The sequence below is a fragment of the Scleropages formosus genome, chromosome 9, assembly GCF_900964775.1.
Source record: "Scleropages formosus chromosome 9, fSclFor1.1, whole genome shotgun sequence".
In the NCBI taxonomy this organism is placed as follows: domain Eukaryota; kingdom Metazoa; phylum Chordata; class Actinopteri; order Osteoglossiformes; family Osteoglossidae; genus Scleropages; species Scleropages formosus.
In genome coordinates, this window is record NC_041814.1 from 23,944,047 (window position 1) to 23,962,212 (window position 18,166).

The 18,166-nt window shown below is 47.1% G+C and overlaps 1 protein-coding gene across 10 annotated transcripts in view; it reads left to right on the top strand.

The window, feature by feature from the left end:
* ncoa2 (nuclear receptor coactivator 2) overlaps positions 1-18,166 on the top strand; it is a 76,089-nt gene that overhangs the window by 21,667 nt on the left and 36,256 nt on the right. For 4 of the 10 annotated variants that reach the window (XM_029254574.1, XM_029254583.1, XM_029254578.1 and 1 more), the window contains exon 2: positions 10,900-10,952. The exons of 2 other annotated variants lie outside the window; for them this stretch is intronic. The gene's annotated coding sequence lies outside the window, so the exon portion shown is untranslated. Of the gene's footprint in view, positions 1-5,059; positions 5,082-10,899; positions 10,953-11,167; positions 11,313-18,166 lie in introns of those variants that run through there. 4 more of the 10 variants (XM_029254579.1, XM_029254576.1, XM_029254577.1 and 1 more) reach the window with 4 other exon arrangements.

An 18,166-nucleotide genomic window follows, 5' to 3' on the forward strand; every position in this document is an offset into this window, starting at 1 on the left:
GTAACTTCCTCTCCACAGAATTTTAAACTCTAGTGTTTTTTCATACAAATCACTAGCCAGTGTAATACAGCATTGAAATTAGATGATAAACACATTAATATGGCACTTGGGGAAAAAGTAAAAACTGCACATATGGCAGCAAAAGTGGTTGTCGTTTCTAACAGGTTCTGTTTTAGCATCATGTGTTTATCCATTTAACTCACACCTCTAGGCTCTGTTTGTACACTGATGCTTAGTGATTTACTCATACATACAGCTGGGTAATTTTTGCCATGTCAGTTCAGGGTAAGTACCTTGTTCAAAGCTATTACAATAGGAGTAGGGATTTGACCCCGGGTCCTTTGATTGCAAGGTGGCAGCATTTACCACCAGGCCACTTGCTATCCTCAATGGATGTCAGATTGTATGCTGCCAAAGCAGAGACTGTGGATATGACCCTGTTCCTGTTCTTCTTCTTACTTTCCATCCAGCAACAGCTCTCAGGCAGTGAAATCTGTGTGGATGTTGCACCTCGAACCCAGTGCAGGAACCACCCATTTGCACCTAGCAGTTGACGGTCAGGACAGCACCCCCACAGACTGATGTGTGCAGCCAAATTAAAGAAAACAAGTTGTCTGCAGCTTGTTGACAATAAATAAATTAGCATTTACTTTTCCACCTATCAGCTGCTACCAAGTCGTGTGTGTTGTGATTTATGTGCCTGTCAAAGTCATCCAAAAAAGTCACCATCTGTGGAAAAACAAATGAGTCACAGGACCCTAAGAGAGTGTGTGTAAGGATAAAATAACTGCAAACTACACAACTGGCCCTTCGCATATGACACGATGAATAGACATGGAACATCAGAGGCTTAAAAATAGACTGCGGATTTGGTGGTGTCATTTACGTTATTTGGTTTCACAGAACCTGCCGACTTCAATGACATTCCACAAATGTGCGTTACCCGCGTGCTCGGAAGATGCCTGTGCAGTTTGGGATTGCTGAGGGCTGGATCTGTGTTGTTGTGATGAACACAAACCCAGAGCGTGTGGGTCTGGTTGTCGAAACCGCAACAATAAGGGCTTCCCTGTGTTGGACTCGGCTGGAATGATGACCCAGCAGATCCGGTTTACTTTTTTTGGTCACATGTGACGCCACTGGAGAGGCCTGTTCGGTTGCTTAGCGACAGTCATCAATGACAGCCAGCAGGCGGGCCTTCTAGTGGTTGGCGGATGAGTCCGAGCGACCGTAATCCGGGCGGTGCGGCTCGTCTGTTCCGTGGCTCGTGACTCGGAACTCGCGCCAAGGTGGAACCGGCAGCCAGAGCGGCCGGCATGAAGCCCAAAAGATGTTCTGGTGCTGTAAAATTAAAAGCCAAGTGGGCAAACAGGACGGGCAGTGAGGACTGCTGGCAGCTGGCCAGCACTCTCTGGCCTTGATGGTCCTGCCGTTGACCGTGAGCGGTGATCTCAGTCTCGCTGGAGAAGCACAGTTGGCTCCACACCCGCTCCAGCTTCCAGCTTCCTTCTCGGATGCCGGTCCCGAGGGATGAGCTTGCGGTGAGCCTTGGCGCCTTCACGCGTGTCCGGGGTAGGCTGAACGCCGGAAGCTCGTGGTTGCCGTGACGATCGGTGCGAGGCAGGAGGCACGGCCGCTGACTGGTTGCCAGACGAGATGCGCTGAGTTTCGTTTCCTCCAAAGCTGAAAACTTTGTTTCGCTTGTGGCTACGAGGGCTTGCCGTTGCGACCTTTTCCCAGCTGTTCGGCCAGCTGCGGGCCAGCCTCTGTTCTTCACTTTGATTTTGCTTCAATTTTCCTTTTTCAAAACATTTGTGTCCTGGCTGCAGATCGTGCTCCTTCGTGTGCAGTGGCTTTGGACTTGGTTTAACCATGCTGTCAAATGTCGTGTCTGTTACTGGTTTCAACAGACCCGAAGATTGCAGTTGCACACGGCAGTACGCATGTCGCCTCTAGGACAAATCGGCTTCTGCATTTCGTTTATATATTTCTGCACTTTTTTTTTTCCTTTATTCATTTGCCTGTCACTTCTCTCGAAGGTCACTTGCAATATTGAGCAAATTAGTGATTTACTAATTTATACAGCTGGGCAGATTTTACTGCATCCGTTTACATTCACTTGGCTTGTGTTTCTCTCTAAAGCAACTTTACCCATTTATACAGTTGGATAGTTTTTCTGGAGCAATTCAGGGTACCTTGCTCAGGGGTGTTACTGCAGGAAGTGAGATGCGAACCTGCAGGCTTTGGGTCCAAAGACAACAGCTCTAACCACTACGTTAGAAGCTGGCCCTAAGTAGCTTTATGAATTGTCCTGCAATAGGAGGTAGGATTTGATCCTCTGACCACTACGCCACCCACTTGATCCTGTGACAAAGCACAACAGTGTGAACTTCTAGTACTGTAAGTCACATTCTGAAAAATGATTTTAGATGCAGAAAAAGTTATGTCCGAAGAACGGGGGGTTTGGGGGGGGGATCTTCCTGTTTTCATTTTTCTATGCTTAGTTTTGAAATGATATCGTCAGCTTGTTAGTCACAAAGGGGGCAGCAATAAAGAGGGGAAACGGAATCCTTGGTCATAAATGAATTTGCGCTCTGTAGTCATATGACTGCGCCAGACAAAAATGGCTTTGAGAGTGGGGGCTCCGATTGGCCGAGAGAGAGAGAGCGAGCAACCCAACGAACTTTTGACCCTCTGTCGGGTCGTGGTGGCAAATGGAACTTCGCAGAGGCCCTACAGATGGCACAAGCGAGGGGCCCCGTTCCCCCACGCCGTCTCCCGCTCCCTGCCCTGTGCCTCCGATCAGGTTACGTTCAGAGGGCCGTGCAGGGGAGCGAGAAGAGACGCGCCTGTGATTCCTCTCGCCCGCTTGTGCAAACTCTGCCATTATTTATTTTTTTTAAATACCTTTCTATCATGTAACATACTTTCGTCACGATGTAGAATTTAGTATAAACTCGTTTAGTACATTATAGCAGGAGGACGAGCGACAGGCTAATGAACGTGCAGCAGGCCTCTACATCGGTCACATTAAGTGCTTCACACTTTTACCTTGCAAGGTAAAACATGGTGCAGGGTACCACTGCAGCACAATGTCACACTTAATTGGTGGAAGGTGGTGTCATGAATAAAGTTGGCTTTGGAGTTGATGGAGCTGGGTTTGAATCCCACTTCCTGCTGCAGTACCCTTGAGCCAGGTACCTTCCCTGAATTACTCCAGTAAAAATTCAGCTGTATAAATGGGTTGACCAAAAAAAAAAAAAAGGTAAGTTACTTTGGAGAAAAGTGTCAGATAAATAAATACATTAGCAGAAATCTGCGGCGACTGTGTTGATGCAATGAGACGCGCTTTCACCGGAGCTGCGCGTTACTTTTCTCTTTTAAACTCTTATTCTTGTACAACATTCCCCAAAAGTTGTGAAGCTGGGAAAAAAGTATGTGAATAAGACCTTTTTTTTTTTTTTCTCTCCTCTATTTCCCCGAGCCCTCTTTTAAGTGTTTGAAAATGACTTTTTTTCAGTGTGATGTTATTAATAGACGAGAGAATAGCTATTTTTTGGCATTGACAAAACTAGGGTAAATAAGTCAATTAAAGGATTTGCATGCAAATTCCTTCATCCTCCACGCGGAGGTCTGCGGCTTCCAAGCATGATCGTGAGTGTTCGCAGCTCCTGTATTTTTAGATCATAGTGGAGCGATTCTGCTAATCCTGGGATCAAGAGGAAGAGAGGAAACGCTCCTAATTACTCGGTGAGCGTAATTAATAAGGCGTACTCCGCACCACCATCTAATAATTTTGAACGATATCCCAAGAGGAGATGATGGGCCTTGAGGACTGTAGGGCCTTATTAATATGCAAACAATGCTTGAGTGACACTCTTTTCTCCTCTTTAGTCTTCTGTGCCCCCCCACGCTCAGAGGTGGCTGTTTCCACTTTCTATCTTTAGCCTGTTTGCCATAGCGCGCACCCCCCCGCGGGGTTCATTGCCAGACCCCCCGTGCGGAGTATGATGGAGCAGAGGAAGGCGGATCCGAGGCGTTTCCCGCCTTTTGTGTGCCACACTACATAAGCTTCTTCATTACTGGGCGTAATGCATGGCCCCAGCGGGCTCCTTTGGAGAGGCACAAGGGCCTTCAACGGAACCAAGTCGAACCGTTCCAGCGTCCCTCACCCTCCTAGCCCCGGAAACATCGAGTTCTCTCGAGACGCAGCTCCAACACCCTGCAGGGGACGCGATCCTAGTCGGCTCACGCTCCCATTCCCCGTCCACCCGAGGAGCTGTCGGCGCCTTTTGAGCCACAGTTGTGCTGACAAAATGACTTTTTATTTCCCTTCCCCGGGAGTTGTAAGCTTTTCCCTTTCCATAAACTGATGTGCGGGGCTGACGTTCTAGCGCTCACGTTTAGTCAGGTCAGTCTTCTTGGTTTGCTCCACTGAAAGCCCTTGTGTAGTTCGAGGGCTGATTGTTGGCTCGGATTCAGTCGGTGCACCCCTGTGCAATTTCCTTTGGGATCAATAAAGTTCTCATCCATCCATCCATCCATTCATCCATCCCACCTATGAGCCAAATGCCAGGGAAACGAAAGAAACATACTTCAGGGAGGGCTGGCATAAAAGCCTGCAACAACCAGAACAGGATGTTCAGGGTTTCTGGTCTTCCTGACACGGTGCCTCACACCCTCCACCTCTCGTAGGAATGGTAGGAATTTGCTTTAACGAATACTGTATGTGGTCAGCTGTCCACTAGTGTGGCTTATAGAGACACTTTGTAGGAGCCCTACAGAAATACGTGGTTCATCATGCATTATTTTTCTTTGCATTTATTCATTTAACTGTCGCTTTTCTCCAAGGTGACTTAACACTCCTAGCGTTGTACACAAAACTATTTACTGTTCACAATTACTTATCCCTTAATACATTCTTACTGCTCCACCTCAAGGTATGGTCCTTGCTCCAGGGTACGACAACACGAGGTGGCACTCAACCTGGCCCCTTGTGACTGTAAGGTGATGCTTCCATCACTACGCCACCTGCTGCCCTCTTTATTCCTTGATGTGAGCTTGTCGGTGTGGGTGAATTTCAGGTGAGGTCCTTTAAAGCACATTGAGAACCCTTTAATATTAGTATTAGAAGTTATTTTACAGGCAGCTGGAGTGTTTGTGCTAATGAACTCAATGATTTCATACCTTGATGTGCACGTATGTTCACGCATACCTCCTCCCATTTCTGCAGCAAACACAACTCCCTCTGTTCCTGTCTGCTGTATGGCAAAGGATCCAGTCCCAGGGTGCTGTGACAATCAAAGCTGTGCCCCGCCCGCCTCGCCTAGCACCTCTTGAGCGCAGTCCAACGATCTCAGCAGCTTTTGCATGCGCACACTCCTTTCCACCCAGTGTAATATTGTCAGTTACACGTGATCCCTTGTGTTGCAAAAATGAAAATTATTAATAGTATTGGAGATTTTGCCCCCATGTTCTGCCTCTTGTTATCCTGCCACGGTGGGGTCGCTATGCCGCCATGCGGCTCGAGGGTGGACTGAAACCTGTGCCACATCGCCCCATCACGCGGGCAGTGTCCGAACCTCTTCTCAGAAAGAGCTGCCAGATGTTTTTCACAGTCATTTCAGAGAAGAGAAATCGTTGTTGTTCCCCCCCTTCTCACTTTCTTACCGTCCTATTAGTGGCACCGGTGCTTTCGGTGAAGTTTCATTAAAACCTCTCATTTGTTTGTGTGTGTGTCAGGGTGGGGAGATTCGTTTCATAATAGTTAGTTTCTGGGGTTTTGGGGAGGGTGAAGAAAAGTTCTCAGGAAGAGTGGAGAACGGGGTGGGTGTGGGGGGCTCGTGCATACCACCATTGTGTTGCCCAATGATCTCGAGTCCTGGACTCGTTTCATGAACAGATTGATCATATTTGTCGACACTTCCTAATTTCCTCAAACAGCTCTTGGACCAGTGGTTGATTGAAAACACGTGAAACAAACTGTTCCGTGCACCCTTCCATCTCCCCAACAGATGCCCCAAGAGACCCGCTGCCCCCCAACCGAGCTCAGCGGTCCCCCGTGTTTCACACTGTTGCAGTAAACAGGTGCAGGAAGCGAAGTGTCCGTCTTCGCCCGATGCTCATCTCCGCTGGGAATACACAGCTTCGCCAGCACGGCTATTATTAGCGCTGATATTTATCACTGTTTTTTATTATTGCTGTCATTACTTCAGTTCGTGTGTGGACTCGCTGCACGCCTTTGTTCCAGAGCAGCTTAAACCGCGCCGCTTTCCGCCCTTCACGGCCAAGTGTTTACCGAATAAACACAGGTGAAGTGCTCCGACAGTGCCAAATGCTTCTCATTCCTGGGACGTGAACCCGTGACCAAGTTCCCAGACAGGCGTGCACTCTTATTTCACGGGAACACTCCAACCCGCCCGCCCCCCACCGGCATGTAATTATGTTGAATTTGGTAATCCCAGGGCCAGCAGGTGGCGTAGTGGTTGGAGCCGTTGCTTTGCGGTCAAAAGAACCCAGGTTTGACTTCCACCTCCTGCTATTGAACCCTTGGTCAGGGTACTCTGATGCAGTTAAGCTGCTGTGGAGAAGTGTCAGCTAAATGAGTACTAATAATAATTGTCGTTATTTTCTCCGCAGTGCTCGTTTTTCTTGGCGTGAACAGTTGCTTAACTATGGCTGCTGTTGTAAATATTTGATGATACAAGTTGACAGGTTTTGATATGGGTGCTCTATACGCTAGAGTTGCTGTGCGTTACAGACGGGGAAGGGAGGCTCTTCTCTCCGTGTGTGTGTACCGTGTGATGAATGGGTGTCTTTTCATGTGGTTATGTGGGAGTCGTGACATCATTTCCCTTCAGCATTTGAGCCGAGACCGATGAAAGGAAACGTCTTCTGTGAGAGCGGCGTGCCGCGGCGGAGCGCCAACCATCCCCATCGCATGGAAAGAGCACTGACTAATTCCCCGAGTGTGTGGCGTCCGCACTTCGCGCCGTAGCGTTGAGCGGGGCGGCTGCAACGTCTCCCATAAAAATCACACGGCGTACCATGACGCCACACTTTGTTGGCTTTTTGCTGTGCGGCTAAAGTCTTGGCCTTTACCCCAGTAAAGAGGAAACCCCTTTCTTCTAAGCTGCATGTCAGCAGCTGGAGGAATTTTCTCTGCCTGGGGGGCAGGAATGGTGGCGCTTGGAAGGGGAGCTCCATCTTATCAGCGGTTACACCGCTGATTTGTGTCAGGGGCCATCAGCTGTCTGCGAGCGTGGTGGACAGAAGCAGGGAGGTGGTATGAGCCTCCACGCTCAGCACATTTTCTACATGTGCGTGCGTGTGTGTGTGCGTGCGTGTGTGTGTGTGTGTGTGTGTGTGTGTGTGTGCAGCAATCACGATGATCGGTCTGGCTGGGATGCTCGCTGTCTGGGTTCTTGTCTGTCCCTGTCCTTGCCCTGAAACAAGCACTGTGGGGAACCAAGGGTTGGACTGGGGGGCTGAGCTTGGCATAATTTTACCTACCAAGTGTTCGTAGCTGTGTTCAAAGGCCACGTCCACATGCTAACTGCAGAACGGCGTGTTCCTCAACTGAAACAAGTGCTGGGATGGAGCAGGAGATGCAGAGAGAGAAGAGGGTGAGTTACCCCAGGGGGTGGCATAGTGGTTAGTAGTTAGTGCTGCTGCCTTGTACTTGAAGGGAACAGGTTCATATCTCACCTCCTGTGGCACCCATAATCATGGTGTCTACCCTGGGTTGCTCCAGTTAAAATTACCCAGCTGTATAGATGGGTAGATCATAGTAAGTGGCGTGCGAGCTTAACAGTGTAAATCACATGGGAAAGAAGTTCCAACGTATTGTCGTTGTAGTAGTAGTAGTAATAATAAATTATTCAAATGACTCTTGTTGTTTTGCTGTGAATTGGCCACTTTGGACCACATGTGAGGCTGACGTCTCGTGAAGTTCCACATTGCTTGTCAGGCGCTGTCGATCAGGCTGCATGATGGGAGCTCTGCCGCTATGCCCTGCTACCAGTTGGCGCCAGGTGTTGGTTGCAATGTACTAAAGTTTGCAGTCAGGCTATGGGGTCCCTGGCAGATCTCGAAAAGCATCTGCGGTGTGCCGCGAGAGAGGCCGGCTGCGAGATTGAGGCCAGCGACAACTTAATCCCTCATGGGCTCCTGAGGAGGAGCATTTGTCCGACAGGGGGCCGAAGGAGGTGTTTTCAGCTCGACCGCTAGCTAGGTGTGGCAAGGTGTTGGCACGTGTGGGTTGGTATCCACGTGCCAGCTTCTGTCCTGGTTGACTGCTTGGTAAGGTGTGAAAGGGTTTTTTTTTTTTTTTATTATTATTTTAAATTAATGTAAATTTTTATTATTATTTGTTGTTTGGAGAAAAGTAAATGTGAAACTATTACTGCCAGTCCAGTTTACTAGTGCACATAGTGTGTATTGATGGGGATTAAATAGAATGAGATAGTTATGGCCCTGACTGCTATGTGAAGATTATCTATAAAAAATCTTTAGCCTCAACCCTCTCAAGAAGGTCACATTACTCTCCATTAGAGCCAACAAGAAGTATATATTTCTATACCGTATCCTTTGATCCAGCTATTCATTTTTGTCCACTCCAGAGGACATATTGTCTAAATGGGGGGGGACAGCTGACAGCGTAGTGGTTAGAGCTGCTGATTTGGACCCAAAAGTTGCAGTTTTGAATCGGTCCTCCAGCTTGACCCTCGACCTCAAGTACCCTTGAGCAAGACATTAACCCTAAACTGCTCCTGTAAAATTATCCAGCTGTAGAGATGGGTAAGTAATTGTAGGTAGACAAACACTGGAAGTCACTTTAGAGAAAAGCTTTGCCGGGTCCTGCTCTCTGCTGGGGCTGGGGTTCAAGTCCTGCTTGGGGTGCCTTGTGGCAGACTGGCGTCCCGTCCTGGGTGTGTCCCCTCCCGTCTTACACCCTGTGTTGCCAGGTTAGGCTCCGGTTCACCGCGATCTCGCTCCGGACCAGTGGTTTCAGACATTGTGTGTGTATCTCACATATCGTACACTATGCAGTGCAGTCTTACAGCATGTTCTTATAAGGTGCATTAAGATAGGAAGTCTGTGGGTGGGGCTCTTCTGTTCAGTTTGTCCCATACAAGTATGGACCAGGTTGTCCAAGTATTCTCACACTTTTCACTGTATTTACTGTATGTATGAAAAGCAGTGCGGTATTGAAGTCTCACCTGCTCGTGCTCAATCGGCACGGCAACGAATTGGTAGGAACGCCTCGGTACGGCATGTGTGACTCGTGTTGGACGAAGGCCACAAAGTAGTGGGACTTTCAGTCCCTCCGTTTGGGCGCCAGTAAATGCGACAGTTAGCCGAGGCTTCCTCCTGCAGGGCTTGAAAGCACATGCATGTCAACATGTGTGCCAAAGACCGCTGGGAACATGCAATAAGCGGCCCTCGAAATCCTCTTTTTTTTTTTTTTCTTTTCTTTTCTTTCTTTTTTTTTTTTGTTAATCTAAGAGGAGGCAATGTGGGGGGGGGGGGTGTAAGGACTAATTCGTCACGTCAGAGGATACGGCCACATGGCGCCGTGGGAGCGTCCTGGCAGAAGCGCCCGCCCCTCACCTCTCTGTCCTACCCGGCTGGCGCTCCTTCCCCAGGGGCAGGGGACTGTCACCAAGGTGGGGGAGGGGGTGGCCATTGTGGTGGAGCTTTTGTTGAGAACTCTTGCTGGCTGTGTGCTTCACAGGGATGGGGCTCCTTTTGTGTAAAATCCCGCTCGGGCCTTTGCTGGGGGAGGGGCTCAGCAGCTGTGTGGTTCCGAGGGACCCCGGTGTGCCACCGGGAGTTGCGCCCCGTCATGGACCGCTCCCACATGTGCACAGAACCTGCTCGGTTCACCTCATCTACCCCTTAGCTTACTCTCCTAAAGTTGAATTTGCCGTTGACACCGTTTCTCATTATAATCTACTATACAAATGCCTTAATCTAAACTGTACATCATATCACTTTTTTCAGTACTAATTATCATAAGTATAACCTTTATGTGACATTTTGTATTCATTAGTCTTTTTATAATATAAATATAGCTTTGGAATCAATGACCTCTCTCTTGTATGATTAAAAATTGGACAGACTTTGGAATGAAATCTTTTCTTGCAGAATCGCCACGTGTTAATCACAATTTAACAAATTCCTCATCACTTCGTTTTAATACAAATAGTTTTTTAATTTTTTACTAAAATATGGGGCTGGCATTCGCAGCCTCGCCAGCCCTGTTATCCTGCTTTTCCCAGAGGCTGCCCTCGTAAAACATTCATGACTGCGATCGGCTTTCTGTAAATGGTGTGTGTGTGTGTGTGTGTGTGTGTGTGTGTGTGTGTGTTTTTTTTCAGGCTGCGGCCGGTGGCCACTTTAGGTCCATTACTCGTTGGTAATTGTAGGAAGGGCTGGCAAAAGGAAGGTTCTCGACGCCCAGCCATCCTTGCCTCCCTCTCCCTCTGTGTCTCTCTCTCTCTCTCTCTCTCTCTACTTCCTCTCGACTGCCCATCCCCCCACCCCTCCCCCAACCACCGCATTTCTGCATGGAGCAGCAGTACAGCCACTGACCAAAAATCTATTTACCCATTAGCCTGGCTGAAGGTTGACACGCCTAACTAACTTTGTGTATTTGCTCATTTTCTGTCTTGGACAGTGGGGCATGTTCTCTAGAGCAGGGGTTCATAACCTGGGGTCCACGGGCCTCTGGGGGGTTTGTCTTTGGGCTTCAGTGCGGGCTTCTATTGAAAGTAACACTAAATAAAAGTTTAAAATAGTATTACCACGCTTATTTTGATGGCGTAATTCTGCGTGAAGGCATTCAAGTTTCAGTGCAATATTTTTTTTCATCTTTTTATTTATGGGCATTTTTTTCAGGAGGGGTCCTTGGCTTTCATCAGATCTTTAAAGGGGTCCTTGGCCTTGAAAAGGTAAGACCCTCCGGTCAAGAGCAACAAGTTAATAATTGTCTTAATGTAAAATATGACTTTTAAGTCTTCTGAATAGTCAGATTGACATTATCATTGTGATCAGTATTACTATTATTTATTAATTTAGCTAATGCCTTTTTCTAAAGTGACTTGTTTCGCTTTTGTGCTAAACTACTTAAATTTATTTAGTTAAGTATTTCATTTGGGTTTTACAGCCAGAGGAGCGACTCGAACCTGCAGTTGAGACCAAAAGTCTCAAAGCTCACTCTCCATGAGGGACCTTGTCAGGGTGTCTTGGAGGTGTTGCTTTCAGCCTTGGTCCTCTCTGGTGACAAGTGATGCCATCATTTCTTTGATTTTGTAAGTGCTGCGTATCGCCATCCTGTAAATGAGAGGTGTGTCTCGATTCCCAATGAACAAAACTGAGGAAGTGGTTGAAGTGGCTTCTCCGTGTTCTACCCCACCCCCCAACGTGTCGGGATACTAGAATTGGCAGCATCGCTCTCCCGTAGTACTCGGTGTGTGTACACAAGAGTGAGAGATACAGGGCTGCAGGTTCTGCAACAGACTCGTGGTGGGTGCTCCATCCGCTGGCCAGTCCAGACTGAGTGTCTCCTTCCATGACAGAGGAGGCCCGCTCCTGTTTCAGCTCCACCATGGACAGATCCGTGCTCAGGTCTCCGCACCCTCCCTCGCACAAACACGCAAAGCAGCCCATAGTGTTTATCCGTTAATTTCCCCACCCCCTTTCTGCACTACGCTCTCTGAGAAATTTCTTTAAAATCACTGTAATAACATGTTAGTTTCATGTCATTTGCTGACTTTGGGGAGCACTTTTAAATTCTGTTTCTTCTACATTTATTCATAATTGATCCCTTTATCCAAGGTGACTTACAGTAATATACCCATTTATACAGCTGGGTAATTTTTACTTTATTAATTCAGTGTTGGTACCTTGACCAGGGATATTATAGCAGAAGGTGGAGATTTGAACTTTGCTCTTTAGGGCGCAAGGGAGGTAGTACTAAGTACCTTTTGTGTTTATGCAAGGCAAAGCAGTACCTATTGAATTTTCGTTTTTATGCCACTAGCTTCTTTGCCGGGAGAGTAGAGAAAGGGAGAAAAGGAGACATGCATTTTACCGGGTTCCTGTTTTTGTGATTCTCAAAATTGCCTGACCTTCCCACGGCTGCAGGGCTCGGTCCCCGGCGGGACCCTGGCTGCCGGGCTGCGACGCTCCGCTCGAGCTGGATTTACGTGGGTTGGGCCTCGTCGTCCCTTGTGGAAATCATGATGTGCGCACGTGCAGGGGTTGGGGCTAGGGAGCAGCTGATCAGCGTAATGAACTGCAGCGGCTCTTCGTGGGCACGTGCTACTGGCTCCGCTTGTACTGTTGCCAGCGCCTGCGCTTGTACCGCTTCTCGTGGTACCGAGCTTCCTCTGTACTGATGTATTTTACCCCAGTTCTTTCTTGTGTCTAAATATGTTTACTTATTCAAACTTTGCTGCAGCCTGTATGTTGTATGCTGCTGCTGAAACTTAGTGCACTTTACTTTTGGGGACTGATCAGGTTTTAATTCATTTATGCATTCATTTTGCTAATGGCTGCGCTAGCAGTTGTGTTAGCAGCTTTGCTTGTACCCCTTCTACTAGTAGCTTTGGCTGTACTTCTATGAGTAGGCTAGTTTTGTTAGTTGCCTCTGCTAGCAACTTTGCTGTTTTGGGGGCCCTTTTAGCAGTTTTGCTAGCAGCCCTGTTCTGTTAGCGGCCCCATTAGTGGCTTTGCTGGCAACTCTGTTCTGTTAGCGGCCCTGTTAGCGACTTTGCTAGCAACTCTGTTCTGTTAGCGGCCCTGTTAGCGACTTTGCTAGCAACTCTGTTGTCTTGGGGGCCCTGTTAGCGGCTTTTCTAGCAACTCTGTTGTCTTGGGGGCCCTGTTAGCGGCTTTTCTAGCAACTCTGTTCTGTTAGCAGCCGCATTAGTGGCTTTGCTGACAACTGAGTTCCATTAGCGGCCCTGTTAGTGACTTTGTTAGCGACTTTGCTAGCAGCCCTGTTCTGTTGGCGGCCCCATTAGTGACATTGCTACCGACTCCGTTTTGTTAGAGGCGCTGCTCACAACTTTGTTAGCGACTTTGTTCGCAGCCAGCTCACAATGCCACCTTGTTTCATAGTAAAGCCTTTTTGCCCCAAAGAAACTCGCAGAATGACAAGTCATACACTTATTTGTGTGACCTACCTTTCAGAAAGGTGCAAGAACAGGGACTCTAACAAGTAGCTTCTCGGGGGATGAGTCCGGTTACATAAAACTGCATTTTTTTGTGTGTGTGTGTCTGTTAGTTCAACTTGGTACAGTCAAATTACTGTGGTAAGCGAAAGACTAAAATGGATGTCTGCAACTCTCTGCGGTGAGGCTGTCAGAAAAGGAATTTGCCGGAACATCTTGATTTATAGCAAAAATAGGAACCACGAGGACTTCCCAGTAACCTTGCTGGGAGTGATGGCAAAAGATGTGACTTTGTATGGCTCCTCAGGGGAACAGGAAAGGTAAATGTCTTTTTCAAGACTTAACACCATATTTACAAGAAGTTTGTGACAGACATAACAGGTGTATTCGATTGCTGCTATAGACAGCTGTTAAATACTCATATATTTTATGCAGATGGCATTGTAGTTAGAGCCACTGCCCTTGGACTCAAAGGATGCAGGTTGGGAACCTTCCTGATGTAGTGCCATTGATCCAAGATACTTACTCTTAATTGATACAGTAAATATTCCCCAGCTGTATAAATGGGAGAGCATCAACTAAGTGAATAAAAGCAGATGTAAGTGTTTTTACATGTTTATTCAGTATAAACATGTATATTTACTAGCTAGTGGAGTATCGTGCCGTCCCAGGAGTGCCCGATACCCTCCGATTTTGGTTGAGAATTGGTTATTTTTTATTTGCATTATCTGTGCATTCAAACCTGTCTGCCTCCGAGGAGGGTGGTGATGAAGAAGAAGAAGAAATGCCACGCAGATCCATTAATCTGTCCATCCCAGATCATTGTCTTCTCTTCCTTTCCATTCGCCAGCTTGCGCCTTGCTGATGATCTCGATGTGAGCGCTCAGCTGTGAAAACGTTGTAGTCAACTGGCGACTAACTCATTTTGAGGCCTGGCTGACCCATTTTCTTCTTTATTCTTACCTCTGGCTTTCTTTTTTTTCTGAATGGCTCAGCGTTGTGAGATGCTGGACAGCACTAATTCCATTAGCATTGAATAGCCAGGAGGCTGGGGCCAGGGCTAAGCGCTAATCGCAGGCTACATAGCCCAATTATTAATTTGCTAAGAGGGAACCAGTATAGCCTGCCATTTGTTTTTATTTCTGTGTGCTTAACAGCCTATAGCCTTACACTGAACCCTGAGTTCTTTGATGAGTGGATTCTCCAGGGCTTAGTCCATTTCTTGACTTGTCATTCTCATTCTGTCAAGTGCATGTGAATTGTTGCAGGACAGAAGCGTTCCTTGAAAATATTGTTTGGAAAAGTACGGCTGGCTGCTTCCTGCGAACATGTCGCCACGCCGCCTTCGTTCATTTATGCTTATTCATTTAGCATGCACTTTTTCTCTAAAGCGGTGTACAGTTCAACACGAGAAGAACACACAAACTGTATGCTGACAGAGCTGGGCTCAAACCCATTTCTAAACCCACAGCCCAGGAGCTGTGAGGCACCAGTGCTACAGGCCCAACATCTTGGCCCTTATTGGAGAACTAATAGTTTTGCTTTTCCTTTGCATTTAATAGTTGACTTTAACTGTTGTGCTCAACCTGTAGCGCTAGTTGCAGGCTGAAGAAAATTCCCGGTCCCCAGCAGCTCCCAGACCACCCTCCTTGCATCATCCTCAGAGCCCTACGTGTAAATCCAGCTCCACGTGTAACACCTTGGTAACGTTTAGCAGCTCCCGGCGCATGGTTTGGGCCACTGTAATTGTCCGCATTGGAAAGCAGGCAAGAATCCCAGAAGAGTGCAAGCCATCAGGCTGTATCGGTCTGAAGTGCTCGGCGGAGAGGTGCCGACTCGGCTGAATCCTGCACAGAACAGCAGGCGCTCCTGGGAAATGGTGCCGCTAACCTTGACCTGACCCCGTGCTGGTGGTGTGCTCGCGTCACCACCTTCCCAGCACATATCAAGTCTGCAGCCGGTGGACTAAGAACGTCAAATAATTATAAAAAATATGTAACAAAAAAAAAAAGTCATACTTGTCAGTATTGTAACGAAATAGAAATGTAGTAATGAGAAAGTTGCAGGAGAGGGGAAAAAAGGCACATCATGGCCAAATGAAGTGAAGACGGTGGTCAGACAGAAGGGTCCCTGCCGTGTTGGCTGCATGTCCCCTGCAGTCCCGAGTTTCACAGATTCTGGGACCAGCTCCGTGTTCGTCTCAGTGCCTACAGGAAGTCTTCTGCTTAGTAACTGCATTTACTGTGGTAATATTTATAACTGTTGTTAATTCCTATAGGTGACGCGTTTATTGAAGCTCCTTGAAATGTTACTGATGGTTGTGACCACCGCACTATGTGTTGCCTGACTAAAATTTGCACTACCTATTAATATTTTGTTCATCAATTGTCCAGGCATTCCATTTTTGTGTTACGTTGAGTTTTCATCTTACCGTGAATTTTCCTTCACATTGTGGAGAGCCTTCCCCCCCTTTGCACCGTTTTTGGACCTAGCGGTCACCTGCTCACTGTCTGCTTGCCAGACTTGCATGGAGGGTGCTGATAATTGAAGTGTGTTATCAAGGGTTGGAGGGGTCATTAAGGGCACATTCCACATGGGGAATTTTTAGCCTGACATACTGTGTGTATCAGGGGGTGGGGAGGTGGGAGATACTGCGATTGTCAGCATTTTACCCCCTCCAGCTTGGTTAGATTGGCTCCGATGTCACAGATCTGTTCAATAAGGACTTTGCTGGGATGGGATGACATGGTGGAGCGGTGGTACTGTAAGTACCTCATGTTCCTGGGCTGTGAATTTGGACTTGGGTTTGAATCCAGCTCAGTCCGTCTGGAATTTACGTATTCTCCCCATGTTTGCATGGGTTTGACTCTGCGTTCCCTGTTTTGTGTATGTGTGTGTTTGCTGTTCTACACTGTACAGTTTATGAATGGATACTTGAGTGAATAAGGAGCTAATTTATTTAGTGTGGTAAGCTGCCTTGAACCAAGGCATCAACTGGATATGAATACACAGAAATGAGATGCCATGGAGACCCCCTGTATTACCGCTTCCTTTTCCTCCTTGATGGATCACTGCCTGCCTGTTAGCCTGATCTTGCAGCTTGGGTGAGAAAGTGTCACGTCACCACAGGCATGCAGAAGCCAAGAATGCACAGCTAGATTTAAAAAAAAAAAAAAAGTTTAATATTAGACCTAGACATGGTAAAGTCCAGTCATGTTACACATCTTTTTACAGATTTCTTTAAATGCATAGGGCTTTGGCATTATTCAAAATCCAGGGTGAATGAGAGCTTGGGAATTCAAGTTTTCATTAAAGATTTAGGCTTTGTACATGTTTAAACACATTGAAGACATACTGAACCCAGTGCTTTATCAGTTGTTTAAATGTTAAAACATCTGTAGTTTAACTTGCTGCACTTAAGAATGTGAGTAACAAAACTCAGAGCAGAAATTACAGTTAGAAAGTGGGCACTCTTCGAACTGAAATGAGTCTACATGTTTACCATGTTCCCATGTCCATCTGAGAGTAATTTCTTGACATCCTCAGTATGGCTGCGAGGCCCTTTTGCGTGTCGAGCAGTCCATTAACCGCTGCGCCACCTGTAGCCCAGAGGCATCAGGTACACTTGTGTCTGCAGTGTTACGTTTCCTCCAGATGGTACATTTTGTATCGCAGAGACGACACAGTCCGAGATTGGCCAAGCATAATTTAGAATGGTGTCCGCAAAGAGGTGGGAATTTAATAATTTGCTACAAAACATTTACATTATTTCATCGGACACTGCTCACCTATCAACTTAAAGAGCCTCCGGGATCTCACTGGAAGTGTATTGTAGCTGTGTTTTTATCGCGCTCACAGCAACAGGTCTTTGAAATTATTATTGATTTATTTAAGCTACACTTTTCTCCAAGGTGACTTGTAGTATGATCTTTTTATACTGTTGCTTTCACTGATTCACCCACTTATATAGCAGGGTCAGTTTTCACTGCATCAGTTCAGGGTCACTACTTCAATAAAGATTACACGTGGTCCCTGACTTACGATTGGGTTACGTTCCATGAAATGCATTGTAAGTCGAAAATGCATTTAGTACACACCTTTGCGTAACAGACTGGGAGATGCGGATCGCTGCCGCTGCCCAGCATCGCAAGGGAGTATCGCATCGCGTATCGCTTGCCCGGGAAGAAAATCAAAATTCAAAGTATGGTTTGTAGTGCATGTCTATCGTCAGATCGCAATCGTAAAGTCGAAAAAAAATCGTAAGACGAGGAGCATCGGTACTATAATAGGAGGTGGAATTTAAACCAGAGTCCTTGGATTATTAGAAGTAATAAGTAATTACTTGGCGACGGCTCTAAGCGCTACGCCACCTGCTGCTCCTGTTTTCCTCAGGGGGAGCAAGTTATGAGGTTATATCTCTTTCGAACACATTACCGTGGACCTCTGTAATATTTGTCTCAGGAACTTTGCGCAAGGAAACGCAACCTGCCCTTTCTAGCCCCTCGGTCCCAGGTCCTCAACTCGGGCCACTGCTAATCCCCCTGCACCTAGCCCCTTCCTTACATGGTAAAGCTGCTCCGGTCGATCCCACGCCAACGGCAGCGCTGCACGATCAGCTCCGTCACTTGGCAACCGCAGTCTAGCTGCTGCCTCAGCTCTCCAACACTCATTTATTTTTTAATATATAGCATTAAATATTATAACATTTATCCATAATCTTCTATTTACATTAATAGACAGACAGGTAAATTTAAAACTGTTTGTCAAAACTGTCAGTCAACGTGCCTCCCATGAAAATAGTATTTACAGCTCCATCCCTCAGTGGAACAAAAGCATTCCTGCACATACAAACACACGTGTGGTGGGTAAAGCCCACTTTTAGAAGCCTTAGTTTGATTTTAGCAGCACCATATTGTTTAAAATCACTCCCAGGGCATTTTAAAAGTGTTTGTCCTGACGGAAGGCGTAGGGCGAAGGCGTCGCTGGCC